At 38.4% G+C, this 12,667-nt stretch overlaps 1 long non-coding RNA gene across 1 annotated transcript; it reads left to right on the top strand.

Annotated features, from left to right (window-relative positions):
- Positions 1 to 2,864: 2,864 nt before the first annotated feature.
- LOC132394344 (uncharacterized) lies at positions 2,865 to 12,436 on the top strand. Its single transcript, XR_009512279.1, has 3 exons — positions 2,865 to 3,017; positions 7,062 to 8,219; positions 10,486 to 12,436. It is a non-coding gene; the product is annotated as an uncharacterized LOC132394344 (long non-coding RNA).
- The last annotated feature ends 231 nt before the right edge of the window (positions 12,437 to 12,667 follow it).

Here is a 12,667-nt window from a genome sequence, read left to right as displayed (position 1 = left end):
AAGCAATTTGATGTTTGTCTTCCTCATTACTAATAAAGGATCAAATATGCTTGTTCAACTTTGAACATTAATATTACTGAAACAGAAGGCACGTCATACATGTTGACTCTTGATGCTTGGTCTCAAACAGTGGCATTGGTTTGTTTGAGTAGTCTCTACAAGGATATTGATAAACAAGAGAGTAAAAGTTTAGAATGGAAATGCAGAGTTGAGGTTGCAAACATATCATAGACAAATGATAGGTTAGAAGGTTTATCTTCTAAACTTTAATTTTCACAGAAATGCTCTGAAACCTTCTCCTTTAAGTTAGTCTTGCAGAAATGTTTCAACAAAAATTTTTAATTTTTCTTTGCCATGAACATAATCAACATGAATTGTTAAGATATTTGAATGTAGATATTTTCGGATATAGGGAGCTTTTGCTCACACATAATATCCGCTAATCCCTTCTAAACTTCCTGCATTATTACGGGATACAAATCAGGATCAGAATCAGGTTTTATATTATTGACATATGTCACAGAATTTGTTGTTTATGTGACAGCAATACAACACAATACATAATAATAGAGAAAAAATGTGAATTACAGTAAATGGTTAAATTAAGAAGTGCAAAATTAAAAATATTAAAGTAGCTGTTCATGAATTGTTGAGTATGTGCTTTTAGGCTCCTGTACCTCCTTGTTGGTGGTAGCAATGTGAAGAGGGCATGTCCTGGGTGATGGGGATCCTTAACAATGGATGTCACTTTTTGAGGCATCACTCCTTGAAGATGTCCTTGGAGAAATCATAAACAATGCTGGTGATAATGATAATGCAATCTGCACTTCACAGTAAGATCTAACATATTTATGTGTGTGCACTGGGCATTAATCCAAACAGCCTTGATGGTTTGTAGAACCACTTCTTCAGTATCCAGGCTTACTGAGCCATTTGAAGAGCTCTTAATTATGACAGAAGTGCTTATTAAATGCAATATTTTGAGCCTGTTATTATATTTAATCAGCACTTTTATCATAATTTTTAGGAAGCAAGCATAAATGTCTGTATATGTATAATGAACCATTTGGAACACTTTGTCACCTCACTGAAAGATAAATCACCTCCAGAAGTAATTCACTTAATTTAGCTTTGTATTCATATATTTTATAAACAATTTAGTAAGAACAACAGAGTGCACACAATAGTTATACGCAAGCAGTAATTGGACCAGCTGTAACAGCTTGTTATAGACAGCATATGAACATTTTCTCAAAATCAGATTATTGTCTTGAATTTGTTCTAAGACCTCAATAATTTCATCATTGTGTGTCTACTACAAGCTTCGAATGAAAGTTTTATTCAAGTATTGAATTCCGCTGAAGTTAGTTGAAGCTTTAGTTTAAGCTGGCATGTTCCTTATCATGGTACTTGTAATAATATTGTAAAGAAAGGATTAATGTTTGTGTTATTGCTGTTTGAGTAAATATTATCCAGAATCAGAATTTGAGCCAGGCATATGCTGTGAAATCTGTTTACTTTGCGGTAGGAGTGCAATGCAATTCATCATAATAGAGAACAAACTGAATTATGGTAACTATATTAAATAGTTAAATTAAATAGTAGAGAAGAAAAATAGAAATAATAAAATAGCGAGGTAGTATTCATGAGTTCAATGTCCATTTGAGAATTGGATGGTAGAGAAGATGGAGCTGTTCCTGAATCATTGAGTGTGTGCCTTCAGGCTTTTTTACTTCCTCCCTGATGGTAACAATGAAAGGAAAGAATGACCTGGGCGGAGGGTGTCCTTAATGATGGATGCCACATTTTTGAGGCACCACTCCTTGGAGATGTCCTGGATGGAGGTTAGTGCCTATGACAGAGCTGACAATTTCTACAACTCTCTACAGCTTACTGTATTTCGATCCAGTGTGGTATCCACCTCCCACCCACCATACCGGATGGTGATGCCGCCAGTTAGAATGGTCTCCGCGATACATCTGTCAAAATTTGAGTGCTTTTGGTGACATACCAAATCTTCTTAAACTCAATGGTTCAGAGGTTCATAGTTTCATCTATTATCAAAGTGTGCAACTTTGAAATTCCTCAGTTCTCCGGGTGGAGAAGAAATCAAGAAAGATAAGAAAGGCAGCACGACCACGAACTCCTAAATCCCACCTCCCACAAAAAAACAAACAAAAACTGATCAGGCACATCAACTCCTGAATCCCTCATCCCACACAAAAAAACGAACAAAACAGAGCAGATGTATTGACCCCCCCCAAATCCCTCCTTCCGCACAAAAAAATAAACAAAACAGATCAGGCACATCAACTCCACCCCCCCCCCAAATCCCTCCTCCTGCACAAAACAAAACGAACAAAACAGACCAAGTGCATTTACCATCAAATCCCTCTTCCTGAACTAAAAAAAACAAACAAAATGGATCAGGCACATCAACACCCGAAATCTCTCCCTGCACAAAAAACACAGAATATAAAAACTACATGACTGAAAGATTATAAGACTTGGTTGACATCCGGGCATGGGTTGGGGTGGACTCTCCCTTCACCGATGCCTTCCAGTGTTGGGTCCCTGGAATTACAGGCTGGACTGCCGGGGACCATCAATTTGTGGGACTTGCCGCTCAGGGTCTTGAACTAAAAATGTGTTTTCTTCTGTGACTATGTTCTTTTTCCTCTTTCCCTTAATTTTGAATGTGCGAGTCTGCTTTTGCACCTTGGTCTGTGAGAAATGCTGTCTCATTCGGTTGTAACCATGTATGGTTTGAATAATAATTAAACTTGATTTGATTTGATTTAATTTGAAAAAGAGTCTATAAACCAAAGTCCAAATCCAAACCACAAGAAAAAACCTGCATAACACTCTTCGCAGTGGCAGTGGCAGTGTGCAGTCGTTTCAATGGTTCAATCTCCCTCGATGCTTTAATCGGCAAACATTGTTTTGACAGAGCTTTAATCGAGGAAATGGGATAAAACATTGGCTTGTGTACGATCCTACAATCTTCTCACCACGAGGTACGTTCACTCTGCCTCTGCCTCCCAGAATCCTTCTGAAACTGCTGAGCACTGGAGCACCCAAACCATCTCCAAACAGCAAAACACAGGCTCTAACAGTTCCAGAGACAAGTTCAAGACATGAAACAAATGTAAAAGACATAAAAGAATTGAAAAAGATGGTTTCATGATCTTTCCAGGTGTCGGTCAGAGGAGTGCCATACGTAGGTGCCAGCTTGACTGGAATTCCTCATGAAATATAGCTGCTGAAATTATTATTTTACCAAAGAAGGGGAAACTTAGTGATACTTAAAACAAGGCAATAAAACAAATAAGTAATTTGGTAATGCATTGTCTCTTTAAAAATCAATTAGTTCTTACACTTTTTTTGAAATTCATGGCTGAAAACTATACGGCTGCCTTCTTAAAATAAGAGAGCCTTTGTAATTCCTTGGTGATTATTAATAACATTTTCAATAATTTATTTTTGATGTTTTTCCCTATCGCAGTATGGAATTGCGGTTTTCTACTTGCAGTGCTGAAACTTCAGTATTTTTACAAGGCATCTATTCATTATATTATGTACAAAATGATAAATTAAATGACTTTGATCTACTATTATTTTTTCATGTATAAATAATTAAGAATAAAAATGTATAATTCATTTCTGCTAGTGTATGAATCAGTGCAGAGATGGATTTAAAATTGTTTTCCTTAGTTTTCCAGAAAAATCTACATGACAATCAGACAACTGCATGTGAATGTTTAGATCAATTTGTTATTCAGATTTATCCATTAAGAAATTGTAAGAAGCAATTAAGTATTTGGATAAGGTACAATGGCTATTCTGAAAAGAACAATTGTAATTTATGTAATGATCAGCTGTTATATCGTAATATCTCAACCGTGCAAATATATGTAATAGCCAGTTATGTTTGCACACCACCTGAGTTAACATCATCAGATGATGATGAGAGTTTGTAGCACTGATTGAGCAGAGAACAGTACATCAGAGAAATAGACCCTTCTCTGCACAATGGCCATAATGCCAAGCTGAACTAATCCTGTATTCCTGCACATAGAGTCATGGAGAAGGGAAGAAGGCCTTTTAGCCCATTTCACCCATGCCAACCAAGACATCCACCTAAGCTTGTCCTAGTTGCCTGTGTTTGACACTATGCTTCTAAACCTTTCCTGACAGAATATTCTCCAGGCTGCTCCACGAGGCGAGGGAAGAGATTGCTGAGCCTCTGGCTAGGATCTCTATGTCCTCATTGTCCAGGGGAATGGTACCAGAGGATTGGAGGGAGGCGAATAGTGTCCAAAAGGTAGTAGAGATAGTCCGGGTAATTATAGACCACTGAGTCTTACGTCTGTGGTGGGAAAGCTGTTGGAAAAGATTCTTAGAAATAGGATCTATGGGCATTTAGAGAATTATGGTCTGATTTGGGACAGTCAGCATGGCTTTGTGAAGGGCAGATCATGTCTAAAAGCCTGTAAGAGTTCTTTCAGGAGGTGAGCAGGCATATTGATGAGGGTAGTACAGTGGATGTGATCTACATGGATTTTAGTAAGGCATTTGATCAGGTTCCACACAGTAGGCTTATTCAGAAAGTCAGAATGCATGGCCAGATGGATTCAGAATTGTCTTGCCTGCAGAAAGCAGAGGGTCATGATGGAGGGAGTACATTCAGACTGGAGGGTGTCCCACAAGGATCAGTTCTGGGACCCTTACTTTTCGTGATTTTTATTAACAATCTGGATGTAGAGGTGGAGGTATGGAGTTTGCAGATGACACAAAGATTGGTGGTGTTGTGGATAGTGTAGAGGATTGTTAAAGATTGCAGGGAGATATTGATAGGATGTAGAAGTGGGCTGAGAAGTGGTAGATGGAGTTCAACCTGGAGAAGTGTGAGGTGGTACACTTTGGAAGGATAAACTCCAAGGCAGAATACAAAGTAAATGGCAGGATACTTGGTAGTGTGGAGGAGCAGAGGGATCTGGGGGTAAATGTCCACAGTTCCTGAAAGTTGCCTCACAGGTAGATAGGATAATTAAGAAAGCTTATCGGGTGTTAGCTTTCATAAGTCAAGAGATAGAGTTTAAGAGTCAAGAGGTAATGTTGCAGCTCTATAAAACTCTGGTTAGGCCATACTTGGAGTACTGTGTCCAGTTTTGGTTGCCTCACAATAGGGAGGATGTGGAAGCATTGGAAAGGGTACAGAGGAGATTTACCAGGGTGCTGCCTGGTTTAGAGAGTATGCATTATGATCAGAGATTAAGGGAGCTAGGGCTTTACTCTTTAAAAGAATGAGGATGAGAGAAGACATGATAGAGGAATACAAGATATTAAGAGGAATAGATAGAGTGGACAGCCTGCACCTCTTCCCCAGGGCACCACTGCTCAATACAAGAGGACATGGCTTTAAGATAACTGGTGGGAAGTTCAAGAGGGATATTAGAGGAAAGTTTCCTCTGAGTGGCTAGTGCGTGGAATGCACTGCCTGAGTCAGTGGTGGAGGCAGATACACTAGTAAAATTTAAGAGACTACTAGACAGGTATATGGAAGAATTTAAGGTGGGGGAATATACATGAAGCAGGGTTTAAGGGTCAGCACAACTTTGTGGGCTGAAGGGCCTGTACTGTGCTATACCATCCTATGTTCTATCTATGGACCTGTCCAAATACCTTTACCACACAAATCTCCTTCTTACGTTCCCAATCTCAACTTGACGCCCTTTAGTATTTGGCATTTCCACCCTGGAAAAAGGCTCTAACAACCATATTTACATTTCATAATTTTACATATTTCTATTTATACCTCAGAGAAAAGAATCAAAGTTTGCCCAACCTCTCTTTTTCGCAAATAATCTCTAATCAGGCAACATGGTGAAAAAACCTTTTTCTACCCTCTCCAAAGCCTCCATATTCTTTCTGTAAAATGGTGACCAGAACTAGACACTGTACCCTAAATGAAGCTGAACCAATATTTTATAAAACTGCAGCATGACTTCCCAACCTTTATACAAAACAGCTCGAACGATGTCGTACACTTTCTTTACTGCCCTATCTACTTGTATTATGATACAGAAAAAAATCAAGAAGAATGGTAGACATCATCAAAATAAATTATGGACCCGAACCCAAGAAGTCTCTGTGTACCTCCCTGCTCCTAAGGTCCCTGCCCTTTACTGTATTCTTTCAAGTGTTTCTAGAGTGTAATACCTCATACTTGTCCAGACTAAACTCTATTGCATTTAAGATCCTAAATCCAAGAATAATATAGGAATCAAAATTTTAAATCTCTCTAAAATTAGGTAAGGATGAAGACAAATGAAGGAATAAACAATCATTGTTAAAAAGTTATTCACTCAAAAACAGAAACTCAGCATCACAAAGAGAGGCAAACCATACATCAGTCAGTATGTCCTCCCGGGAGACAATTCACAATTTATGCTTACTTTACACTTGGTTCAGAATCTGGTCAATGATTCATTGAATACAGTATATACTTGATGTTGCAATATGCACTTGATCATTCTACAAATTTAGATATAAAATATGGTGAAAATATACTGACTAAAGGAGAAAACTCAGACATGGGAAATATTAGATTGGCTGACACAATCATGATGGTATAAAGTGTAAAGTAATATTTTTATCTGTAATATTATGGATCTTGTTTAATATACTGGGATTATAAATTAGAGTCTATATTATACGTTGGTGATCTGGGTAGTGAGAAATAGACTCATTACACTCTGTATTGTGCTATAGTCTGTATATAGCTTGATGGATTATCTTTCAGACTGAATGAGTAAGGATAGATTAAAACAATGTATGTTACATGTGAAATATCTAATAACAAAAACAGTATGACCAAGCTTCAAAGTAATTGTTCAGATATACCTATGAGAGGAGCAAGTATTTGTACAGAAATCCTTTATTTCTCCACACTAATAAACATTATAGGCATTACCCTATAAAAATTTGAAACAATTATGACTACATATGATTTAAATGTTCAGAGAATATTAAACACAATATTTTTTTTCTTATTCCAGGGTAGTGATTGAAGATGATTGAATCACCCATGGATATTTTGAAAGTCTGTGAAGTTGTTCTGTGTATGGTTATTTTTAGAATAGCATATATATTGTCCTTCATCAATGATGAATTTAATGCCATTGTCACATTGAGCAATTCATTTGCAGCAGGAAATCACAACTTGGCTTTTGTCATGTCACTTACAGGAACATGTTGCGAAAAAGACCCTTGTTGCCACAATTGGCCAATCTGCCAAAACAGTAATGACACGATCCTTGGCTGCAATGCCTGTCCCAGCAGACTGATTTCAGGTTTGTCTGGCACCATTTCCTGCTCACAGTGCAGGTTCATGAGATTAAAGGAATTGTCTGTGAGCTGCCTGGGATATTCATAGACCTGGATGCTGATGCGTATATGACCTCATACCCCCGTCTCCCTCCCCCACCCAGAAATTATTTTCTGCTGTTTTACCCCTTCTCTTCCAACAAAACATGCAAACTTCCTCCAGCTCATAATTCTGAAATAGATTGAAAGAGCAGAGCTCCTCTGTACAATTTCTTTTGGTTTGCTTCATGCTGGACTTATGCCAAATTGATTTGCTAAACAATGACAGGCATTGTTTACATGATGGAAGCTGAACTGGAAACAGGAGTAACTTTGCATATTTACATTTAATTGCTGTTTAAGTCTCCAGGTGGCCAATAAATGTGAATAATGGATCTATGTATTTCCTGTGGAAGCATGAATGCAACAGATAACATAAGACAACACCAGCTTGTTCATGGCTCAACTTAATGTTCTCAACGACATGAACTTCCATTGACACAGCACCTTTTCATTGAAACAAAAGTTCCCTGTTGAACCAATAAATGAGAAATGAGAAGAAGAATGATTGATAACCTGCTCAACATGGATATTCAGGAAGATGTTAATGAAGAATTAAAAAGAGGGTTTTCCTAATTGTCTGTGTGTTAGCTAGTTGCATGAGTCCAGCAGCTATCACCCAGGCTGGACCGAATACACTGAGGATTACTGAGCAAGATCATTGTAGAAATTGAAGAGATGCTGACAAAGATCCTTTAATGCTTGTTAGGATTAAAGGTTCCTAACAGGAGAAGTCTCAATGATCTTAAAAACTGCAAATGTTCCATCCTGTTCAAAAAATGAAGGCAAAGGTAAATTTGGAGACATAGTATAATCAGCATTATGACAGTCTCTGGTATTATTTTAGAAGCAAAATTATAACTGACTAATTACCTGCAGTTCAATACATGTGTACTTTGCACAGTTAATTAGAATTTTGTGTTGGTATTGAATATGGAATGTTCTATATATTTTTATATAACACAATTTAGTAAGGACAAATATGGAAAAAATCCATATTTGCATGTGACAAGTGATGTTGAAAGTCCAGAACACTCAAAGGAAGAGTTTAGAGTTGCAAAAGAGGTGAGTAGGATGGATTGGCAATCAAAGATGCTGGAGGAACTCAGCAAACAAGGCAACTTCTCTAGATGACATGTCAAAGGGCTGGGTCAAGGGCCTTCATGTAGACTGCAAGAGAGAGGAGAGATGGTCAATATAAAAAGGTGGAGGAGAGGAGCAGAGCAAGAACTGGCAGGTGACTGGTGGAGCCAGGTGGAGTGAGTGATTGACAAGTGGGAAAGGAGAAGCACGTGAATGATTTCAGAAGCTGTTAAGGAATCGCTAGAAGTGACAAAGAGCTGACCAAATTGAAATCTGTTAGGAGAGGAAGGCAGAGCATGGACTGAAGGGAGAGGAGCGCAGGGAGGGGAACCAATGGGTGGGGCATATGGGTGAGGGGAAGATGGTGAGGATGGGAGGGAAAAAATAGAGTGATGGGGCCCAGATGGATAAGGAGAAGAGAAAAAAATAAATAAATAAAAGGGAATAGGGACAGAGGGAGAGATGTTACCAGAAATCTGGGAATTCAGTGCTCAGGTCATTGGATTGGTAAATGCCCAGTTGGAATAGAATAGAATTTTATTATCATTGCACAAGACAATGAGGTTGTGGTGCTACTTGCAAAACAGATACTTACAATGCATGCTGTATAGATAAATTTTAAAAAAATCCATATTTACATGCGACAAGTGATGTTAAAAGTCCAGAAAACTCAAAGGCTATTGGCAAGCTAGTGCATAGCATTATTCTGCTGCACAACAACCTTCAGGAAGAAGCGCTTTATCAGTATTGTTCTTCCTATTTCCATTTAGTCCTGACTTGACAGTAAAGGAATCAGGAACAAGCATGCTGGCACATGATTGAGAAATAGAATTAAAATGGCTGGCCACTGGGAGCTCCAGGATGCTATGGTAGATAGAGTGAAGGTTCTTGGTAAAGCAATCCTAATCTACAAACATTTGTACATACAGACTCACTGGTGTATTAAATTGGGCACTGGGTTGATAGAATATATTGGTTTTACTTACAGTTTTGCATTAGGTTCAACAGTGGCTGGATAGGAGATGCCAGAGAGTAGTGGTGGATAACTGTTGGTCAGGGTGGAGGCCGGTGACTAGTGGTGTGCCTCAGGGATCTGTACTGGGTCCAATGTTGTTTGTCATATACATTAATGATCTGGATGATGGGGTGGTAAATTGGATTAGTAAGTATGCAGATGATACTAAGGTTGGTGGCATTGTGGATGATGAAGTAGGTTTTCAAAGCTTGCAGAAAGATTTAGGCCAGTTAGAAGAGTGGGCTGAAAGATGGCAGATGGAGTTTAATGCTGATAAATGTGAGGTACTACATTTTGGTAGGAATAATCCAAATAGGACATGCATGGTAAATGGTAGGGCATTAAGGAATGCAGTAGCATAGAGTGATCTAGGAATAATGGTGCATGGTTCCCTGAAGGTGCAATCTCATGTGGATAGGGTGGTGAAGAAAGCTTTTGGTATGCTGGCCTTTATAAATCAGAGCATTGAATTGGGTTGGGATGTAATGTTAAAATTGTACAAGGCATTGGTGAGGCCAAATTTGGAGTATTGTGTACAATTCTGGTCACTTAATTATAGGAAAGATGGTAACAAAATAGAGAATACAGAGGAGATTTACTAGAATGTTACCTGGGTTTCAGCACAGAAGTTTCCTCATCTACATGAGGATAAAAAATAGCTCTAACTCCATAAATAATATATTCTGCAATACTTGTGTTGATATACTGGGGTTGTTTTGGAATTTTGCCATGTCGGACACTGCAGACTACTTCCCAGAATGCAAGTTCAAGACAGGAGGCAATGACCAAATTGAATGTCTTCAAATTCCCTCATAATATATTCAGATCCTATATCATGAAAGTAATTCTCTGAATTGTCTGAATTCTCTTCATGATATAAGATCGGAATCTGTCGTGCATTTTATGATGTTATATATATTATGTGTTCTGAAGTAATCATGCCTTCTATCATTGCATAGGTTGTTCAAGATGCTACCCCACAGTATTGCCAAATGACATCTTGTTTATCGAGCAATACACACAAAATGCTGGAAGAACTCTGCAGGTCAGGCAGCAATTACGGAAATGAATAAACAGTTGATGTTTCAGGCCGAGACTTTTATTCAGGGCTGGAAATGAACTGGAAAGACACCAGAATTAAAAGGGTGAGGGATAGGGAAATAGGACTAGCTATAAGGTGATTGGCAGTCAGGTGAGTGGGAAAGGTAAAGGGATGGAGAAGAATGAATCCTTTAGGAGAGGACAGTGCATTATTGGAGAAAGAGAAGAAGGAGGTGCACCAGGGGGAGGTGATATTCAAGTGAGGAGAGAAGGTCAGAGGTCAGAGATGGGAATAGAAGAAGAGGGAAGGGGGAGAAAGGAAAAAAAAATTCTGCAAGGAGAAATCAAAACTCATGCCATTAGTTTGGGAACTATTTAGAAGGAATATAAGGTGTTACTCCTCCACCCTAAGAGTGGCCTTATTGGGACAAAAGAGGAGGCCATGGACCAACATGTCAGAAGGAGAAAGGGAATAAGAATTAAAATGGTTGGCCACCAGGAAATTCAACATTTTACAGAAGAGCAGAAATGTTCAACAAAGCTGTCTCCCAATTTACATCAAGTTTCACCAAGGTTGTGTAAGCTGCATCAGGAACATGCAGTAGACAACCCCAAAAACTTTACAGGTGGAGTGTTGCTTCTCCTGAAAGGATTGTTTGGGGCCCCTGAATAGAGGTAAGAATGGAAGTGAATGGTTAGGTGTAGAATTTCTGTCACTCTTAGGGATATGTGCCAGGAGTGAGATTAGTGGGGAGGGACAAATGGACAAAGCAATCACCAAGGGAGTGATCCCTTAAGAAAGCAGAGAGTGGAGAGGGGTAGTAAAGATAAATTTAGTGGTAAAATCTCGTTAAAGAAGGCAAATTTTGCAGAGAATGATGTGCTCTTTGCAGAGACTCATGGGGTGGTAGGTAAGGACACGTGGAGCACTATTCCTGTTAAAGCAGCAGGAAAATGGGGCAAGAATAGATGTCCAGGAAATGGAGGAGGTGTATTATCAAGGGAGGAAGAAGGGAAACCCTGTTCTTTGAAGAAGGAGGATATCTATGATGTTCTGGAAAGGAAATATTTGTGTACCGCTCAGTTTTGCGTACTCTTGTCCAAGGAAATCATGCTATCTGTTTTCTGAAGTCTTCCCCTCACCTGCATTTTCCAATCAGTTTATCTGCCAAGACTTAAGAACCCAAATTGATTTCTAATTGACAGCCCAGTTAGATTTCAATTTTGATGGACTGAAACATTTGCCCACTGTACTTTGCTCTGATACACAGACCTGACTAACGATCTCAACATATTCCAATGTTATTGTACGATTTCAGGTTGTTCATAATGCAGCCTTTAGCCAGCTTTTAAATATCTCTGAAGATGTGGTTAGCTCCAGCACTGAATAATATATTTAGTTTCAAGATCAAGCATGCACGTTGTTCAGTCTATGGAGCTTTTGTAGTTGGCTAACAAGGAATTTAGATTAAGTATTTATATTATGAATAATATCGCATGATAATATGATGTCATTCATCCCCACTTTCCTTTGATGGTTCATCAACAGAATAACAAATGTCAGCATGAATTGTTTTCATACTCATCATTTCTATTATAATCGTCAGCAGTAATATAAAAGTTTGTTGGCCTGATTTTATGTACTGTTCTTCAGAACCACAGATCTTCCCAAACAGTTTTACAAGATTTTTGTGGGTGATATACTAATATAATATAGGTGGAGTGTCCCTTATCTAAAATTCCAAAATTTGCAAACCTCCGAAATCCAAAATATTTTTGAGTGCTGACATGATGTCACAAATGGAAAATTCTACAAGGTGCTGTGGAGGTTTCCAGGTGATACATAGGTCTCTGCACACCAAAGACAGTTCTGCAAAGTGACCCCACATATGTAACAAACAGAAATTAATGACATATTTTTAAAAAGCATTGTCTAAAATGAAAATTGAGGATCTTAAATGTGTATTAAAAGAGTGGATTCTTTAGCAACAAAGTGAATACATGCCACTTAACAGTCTGCTGATCACGAAACATGCAAAATCTATCCTGACAAACTGAAAACTAAGGTAATTGTGAAAATTCAGTCATCTGGATGCTGAT

This window comes from Hypanus sabinus, chromosome 5 (assembly GCF_030144855.1).
Source record: "Hypanus sabinus isolate sHypSab1 chromosome 5, sHypSab1.hap1, whole genome shotgun sequence".
Taxonomy (NCBI): Eukaryota; Metazoa; Chordata; class Chondrichthyes; order Myliobatiformes; family Dasyatidae; genus Hypanus; species Hypanus sabinus.
Note: the sequence above shows the minus strand (reverse complement) of the source record. Positions and strands in the feature narration are given on the sequence as shown.